We start from the raw sequence: 7,647 nt of genomic DNA, 5'->3' as shown, positions 1-7,647 counted from the left end.
AGGAGGGGGGCGAGGGGGGAGGAGGGGGGAGGTATGAAGGCTGGGTGAAAATCAGTCAAAGTCTGCTGCCTCTGCTCACTCAGAATTGCCTGTGGCCAGAATCGACACGTGGAACATCTGCTGAATGTCCTTTCCCGTTGCCGGCCGTCGTTACGTACACGTGCACTTTGTGTGTTGGCCGTGTGACGCTGATAAATGACTCTGCACTTTGAGTCGCGCCTCTCAGAGACTCCATCTCCCCGGGCTGTCTTTGCTCAGAGCTCCGTCCTATTATTTATCTGTAAAGAGAGAAGTGCAGGGCTGGACGCTGTCCGTCAGGACCAGAGTCTGTCCACTGTCCACCTGACTCCAACCTCAGCTTCTTCTCTTGGTTTCTCAGTCTCAGGAACCTGAGGCGTCATTAAAGTCATTAGAGTCAGTACAGAAACAACCAGGCTGAACCTGATGAACATTTTATGACTCCATAAAGAACACACCGTTGGTAAACTGAGGTCATCTGTTGTGTAGGACTCTGTCTCTGCCACCGGGGGCTTCTATTTCATAATATGTGAAAGTGTTTCGCTGATTTTGTGGACTTCCGTTGCCAGATGTTGACAGCAGGTCAACATCTGTGTCCAGGACATGTATAACCTTTGACACTTTGGAGTAAAACTCTGAGACAATCAATGATTTATAGGGAACAAAGGGAACTGGTTACCAGTCTGGTTGCCTGACTGGTTTAGACCCCAGGGTAGTTTTTGGTGCCAGAAGTGTGGGATAGTCACTGGTGTCCTTGGTAAAACAGTTTCAAAAAGTTTCAAGGACAAAAGATACTGAAAAACCTCTCTGATCCAACAGTACGTACATTAGTAGATATAACTGATCATGGACATAGCATAGTTTAACTGAAGTACAGTGTGTGTGTGTGTGAGTGTGTGAGTGTCTCACACCCAGAACTGTGTTAAATGTCTGCACATCTTCTGGAGTTGAAGTAATACCACTTTAAACTTTGCCATTCGACTCGGATTACACACTGAAGAGGTAGAAGGCGCCGTTTAAAAGACTTGTTTTGATAATCTCACGTCTATCTCTGAACCTAAAAAAAAAAAAAATCCTCTGTAGAAACACTAGAGGGGGCTTTGACGGCAGAAAGGCTACATTTCACGGTTGTTGAGGCAAAAGGTGTGAACTTCAGAGGTTCTGCCGTGTTTGGAGGCAAAATGTAAAAGCCATATATAAATGATCTGTATATATGTATGTACATATGTTTAGTTCAGGTGTAAAACCAGAACGGTTGCGTGGTCCCAGTTTGTTGCTGTTGTTCAATTTTCCTTCGTGAATTAAAGTAAACAGATGTTGATCTGGGTCCATGAATAGAAGCTCGGCGTTTATCTTCAAACACATTACTGCCTTACACCGCTTTCATTATCTGGATCAAGGGCCACGTTGGCTCTCCATTGTGTTGGTTTGAAGAAGCCTCTCATGAATTAACAACAGTTTACACCGAGGTTCTCTGTTCCATCTGGTCACCGCCGCCTCGTCCAGGAACTGGGCAGAACATTCTCTCCTTTCTGAGTTCTTTCCATTTTCCGTCATTGTCAGGGGACACTTTTCCTGAAGACTCTTTCGGGGGCAAAGGTCGGCTCCTTTTAAGAGCCAGATGTTGCTCTTCTCCAGTGTTTCAAAGTGTTGGCAGATGAAGACAGACTCAGAGATGTGAGGGGATTTAAAGGCACAGACGGACAGACAGATAAGACAGAGACAGAGAACGAGGAGGTGACGTCTGGAGACACTTCTGGACAGATAAGGAGAACGAGGAGGTGACGTCTGGAGACACTTCCTCCTTGTTTCTGAACTGGATTGGCTGATGTTGAAGGAGATCCTTTTACAGAACGACAGGCCGGGGGGGCGAACTAGAACTGAATAATCTGACCGTTCAACAAAGCAACTAAAGAAAAACGTTCACTAATGTATGGAATTAGAACGTCTCAGAAAAGGAAAAAAAAAGGTCTGCAGGCAGTGTACCACGTCAGGATGTCTTTCACACCAGGTGTCAGTCTGTGTCTCATGTAAGAACTCAGTGCTGAAATCGAGTTCCTTTCAATGTTTAGAAAAAAAAAAAACTGGAGTTAGATAAAGAAAAAAACCTGATGCAAAGCTTCAAACGTTTCCAATGAATAAAGTTTCACTCTCACTTTGGTCTGGACAAAGAACCAATGATCAAACTCGTCAGAGCTGTTGGAGACGTGTGAGCGACGTGTCTTTTTCGTCATTAAAATCAGAAACATTTTGAAAATTTTAACTCTGTTTTAGAACTTTTTGAATTGCTATGCAGGAATGACGCTGCAGCCGCTCCCAACGAATTCCCTGCTCCGCTGCTACTGGGCCAATCACCATCGAAGGCAGTACAACGTTAGCTGTTGGTGATGAAAACAACAAACTACAAATGTTGTTTTGTTTTTAGAACTCCAGTTCTGGTTCTGTGATGAACCAAAATGACCGCAAGAAAAAAAATTCTCAACAAAAAACATGTGATTTTGTGGGCAACTGGTGCTGGCAACAAGGCGATTGGACAAACGAGTCCGTCTTAATTTCTTTGTCAATACTATGTAGACTGTAGAACTCACCCGCTCAGACTCTTCAGTCGGACCAGTTTGTTCTGCACCTCAGGTCATTTGTATGTTCAGGTCTTTTTCACTGATTCAGTTATTTCAAATGTACCACTTCACATTCAAACTGTTCTGCAGAGAAACAAGGATTAAAACGCAGCTCAGATATTGATTTCTGTGTCTGACGCTGTACTGTTTTTTCTTCACCCGTGTTCATGTTTTATCATTGTGGCAGGTGTAATGAGTATTCTCAGGTTTTCTGGTACAAGGACATGAGATGTTTCAGCAGAGAAATGACACAGAGCGCTGGGCTGCAGCAGCACTTTGGTTTACTGAGGGAAAACAAAAATGGCCGATCAATTCCGTTGACACGGGTCGTGCGTCATACGCTGGAGCCGGTGCACAGAGAACATGGCTCTGCTGTTGATATTTAACGAGCTGTTCTTCCTCAAAGGAAACTCGGAGGTTGATTCAGTCGTAGGCGTGTCGTTGCCTGCAGGGGTCAGCGTTTTCTGACGCCCCACACGTCCTGCAGATCTGGTCTTTGTCCCTGGTTATTAGTGTGCAACACGTGGCCCAGCTGCCTATTGATATGAGCAGAGGATCATATACTGTGGCAGGGTTAATGAGGGTCGCCGCTGCTGCGGCTCGTGGAGGAGGAGAGCTGAGAGGAGGATCCGGCTCGTATCAGGTCAGGTAATTAAGACTCTAATGCCACGCGGTGGAGGTCGGCCCTCTCCTTGTAAAGTCTTGAACCCCGCCAATAACCCCGCCTCTTAAGGCCATGTTATGAGGTCCGGGCCGACAGGTCCATTAACGAAACATTTAGCAGCAGATAAAGCTCAACAAAATTAACTTTAAGACAGAAGTCGGAGAACTGAAACTGTACTGCTTTAAGTCACAGCTCCACGTTGTTGTTATGACACGTCGGCTAAAATAAGAGGCCGATAATAAAGACAGAGTACGTTGTTTGTCCCTGTCCTCCAGAGCAAACACTGGTCTAACACGTGTAGGACAACATCGTTTATCTGTGCCAGCGTCGTTGTTGAAAAAAAGTGTCATGCTCTGTGGACAGACTAACACAGTGGCAGCAGCAGCAGCAGCTTCAGCAGCAGCAACATTTCTGTCCCAGAACTCCAAAACTACTACTGTCAAAATTATTATTACATTGTTCAGGATCAAACACGTAGCTCTTCGTTTCACTAAGTGACCTTGAAGTTGCTCTCAGTTTCTAAAAGGTCGGCGACCCCTGATCTAGAGCAATCTGCAGGTTCTTTGTGATTAATCAGATTCAACTCTATAATGAATTGACAGCGCCGACCTTTACCTCTTCAAACCAGTCTCTAACGTCCCTGCTCCTAAAATAAGATACAAAACTCTCCTCGTTTTTGTAGGATTCAGTCCACATCTGGGCCGCTTACCATGACACCTCAACCCACTCAATCTCACACACTTACACACACAGACATTTTGTACCACGACGTTTGCTACCAAATTTTTCCTCAAGGACACGTGAACAGAAGCCTGGACCAAACTGCCAGCTGATTGATGTCACGGCTGAGCCTCAGAATCCTCCAAACAGAAATCTCACAACCCCGTCTGACCAAGCCAACCATCTGTTATGAAGTGAGCTCTCGCAGAGATTAAATGTTACCACTCATTTTCTGGCTGCAGACAGTGAGCACATTGTCATTCAAGGTCCAACGTACAGCGCTCTGGTACGACTGCAGCACGGCAGCAGCAAAGAGACGCCTTCCATCATGCACTTGGCTTTTGTAGTGGCAGTGACTGCCTCCAATGAGACGACGGCGTTTCTGTCAGTGGCAGCGAGCGGGATGACTTTACACCGTGTGAATCGGCCTCCGGGGGCAGACTTGAGGGATAACTGCTTTTTTTTTTTTTTTTCTTTTACTCTAAGCTGCGATACTTTCCACCTTGTGGAAATGGAAACGCATGCTTCAAAGTCTGAGTCACAGCATTATAACAGCCTGAATCAGGGGTTGAGTGCATCACTTGAATTAATATTCAGTTGGTTTTTTTTTTTTCATTATTTCACTGAGGACAAAGTGGTTTCCATCCGTTCAGATTCTGTTTTTCTTGTTAAAGAACCATCAGCGACAGACCGCTCTAGTGTTTATTCCGTTTTGGCCCCAAACCTCCGACTGCGTTTTAAATTTCTGGTCCCTTCAGTGATTGAGTTTGACAAACCCTGGTGTAATGGACACTCCCAGGGTCGGAACCACAGAATCACCGCAGCTGACCAGCTCATTATTTGGTCCGTTGGCAGGAGGAAGTGCAGCGACACATCACATCCCATCTATTGGCTTCTCACAAATCCCGACAGAAAAACACTGAGCTGAGTTTTACTCCTCTGACCTCAGTGCTCTGTGGGCGGAAAGAACGGTGTTCACACAGCCTGGGAACAATAGAGATGTCATTGGATAACGGACCCCCCCTCCCCCACACAGCCATATCTCACAATAACACCCTCATTCCCACCTATCATCCTGGATCATATGTCTACAGTTTATACGTCTTATCAAACACCAACAGAGACCGGTTCCCGCTCCACTAAAGCGAGCCTGGCATTAGGTCAATAGATCTTCGTCTGGTTCTGTTGACTCTTTTAATACTTTTTTCATAACCTTCAGTCACCTTTGGAAAAAAAAAACCCTAAACTGCAGCAGTAACACTGAGTTAGAGAGTTTAATGTAGTTTTGACAAAACAAATGAACTGAAATCACGATGAGTCTAAGTGGATTTTGACAAAAAAAATGAACTGAAATCACGATGAGTCTAAACCTGTGGAGTTTGGGTTCAGCTGTGGTCTGTTGGCAGTTAGTGCGAGGTCACAGTAAAGCAGCGCAGCTTCACCTCGTCTCCTTTGTGTGGAAATAACGTGCATTGACATCAGGCAGCCCAACGTTTCAGACAGCCGACACATTCAGTGACGGACGGACGGACGGACGGACGCAGCCACAAAGGACAAAACAAAAAGCTGAAGCACTGACAGACGCAGACGATCTGATTTTTACACCTTTATACTCACACTTCCCTTCCTCTCCCCTTCCTCTCTCGTTCCTCTCTCGTTCCTCTTCCGTTCCCAGTAGCTTTTGTGGAACAGCTCATACTTGATGAATATTGTCAGATGAAGTATGGAATATCTTAATAAAACTCATTTACTCTCAGAGAGTGCAGAACCAAATTAGTCCGTAGTACAATATACCAGACAGATGCAGTGAATACTGATGAGCTGGGATACTGTAGTATTCCTACTGCAAATGTAATAAAATTACTCAAACAATCGTCTGTGTTGTTGAATGAGGAAGAAACATTTTCTGTCCATCAATAAAAACTAGGGATGTCCAATAATAACGACCGACCGATATTATTATATTAGCCTGATTATGTAAAATCTGTAAGAATCGTTATGAGTTTTTCCTCCAATAATTAAAACCCGATGACGTTTTGGGGGGAAAAACAGCTGCATATGAAAATGAAAGTCACTGGATGGCAGCATTGCAGCTCATTCTATTAATTATTAATCTATTTTAATAACCAGGGGACTGTAGACAGAATACAACTCATACAGTGGTTTGAACAGATAAACAAATAAATATTACCAGGCTCTTAATAGTATTTCCATTTCAGGGGGTGCACTTACCTTCATTAACCACCAGGGCACCACTTACCTGCTATAGCGAGTGTTTGGATATTATTGGCAAAAAATTAATATCGACATCCCTGCTAAATAGAATATATTAATAATACTAGTTTTTTTATCTCACCTTTGGCCAAAAAAAAGTGCTGCCATTACTGATTGGAGTGAATAACAAGAACGAGAGTTTAGAAAATGATTAGAATTATGTCTCAGCTGCGTTTCTCCACTTAAATATAATGACTTTTCTCTGTTCACACTTTTTTTTACTGAAGTGGTTCGGAATCAGTTACAAGATATGAGTCAGTGATTAAAATATATCACATAAATAAGACCACTCAACCTAATGTCCCATTGAAAACTAACAGTTCAAACGCAGCTTAAACAGGCTTTTTCATTTAACACGTTATTAAGTTAACAAACTCCAGGGGGCCCCGGTTGATTGGCCAAGGCAGCGGATATAAAACTGGTTTTCTGTAATTATCGCCGCACCAAATATTGAACCACTTCACAGCAAACACACCTACACTGTCACCGACACACACATTTGTGTCCATTAGTTTATTTTGTTTAGTTATTTTGGGTGGTGAAATCAGGAGTTTGGGTGTTTGGTTGTTTTTTTTCCTCCATAACTCTTTGACTTTTCTTCTGCACAGTTTTAGCTCCCAAGTTCTCGGAGCAATCTGAGAGTTGGCAGGCGGCGTCTGGCGTCTTATAAGAGTTGTAATGTTCCTGCTGCTGCGCCTGTGGTGCTGGGAATTAGTTCAAAAAAGGGCAGGCTGGGTGGATACAGGGAGCCAGAGCTTGATTCACCTGACCTGGAACAGGACCGTAGGCTGCTGGTTATCTACTGGATACCAGAGCTTGGACCACGGAGGAGTGGGTTGTCAGGACAACGCAGTCGAACGTAGTGGGCTTGGTACCACAAGAGCTGTGTGAATGAAGGGGCGAGTGAGGAGATCCTAAAATGAGTCATTGGACCTGAGGCAGAGCGGACCGTCACGAGTCCTCTGTGAAAGTCAGCATGGAGCGTCCACACGATCGCAGCAGGCCTGCAGTTATTGATGGTGGCAGTGGGAGACGAGGCCGTGATGGTGCTGACAGTCAGGGAGGGTGAATTACAGCTGGTGTCTCTGAGGTCAGTGGAATAAGAGGAGAGTCCAAGGAGAGGAACTGCAGGAACTGCAGGACTATGTAGTAGTACTCACAGCAGATGGAGTACTTCAGTATTTCTCAACGGTTGCTGTACCACTAACTAACACTGGTTCAAAAATCACTGGAGTCCAGTCTGACTCAGAACCAGACGGAAAAAAAGAACAATCCAACAATCAACACATTACAGTAATCACTGAAATAAGATCGAGTTTTTGATAAAAAATAATCAAACTCAAGATTAGAATT

Source organism: Cynoglossus semilaevis, chromosome 7 (assembly GCF_000523025.1).
Source record: "Cynoglossus semilaevis isolate Cse_v1.0 chromosome 7, Cse_v1.0, whole genome shotgun sequence".
In the NCBI taxonomy this organism is placed as follows: Eukaryota; Metazoa; Chordata; class Actinopteri; order Pleuronectiformes; family Cynoglossidae; genus Cynoglossus; species Cynoglossus semilaevis.
This window is presented reverse-complemented; position numbering follows the sequence as displayed.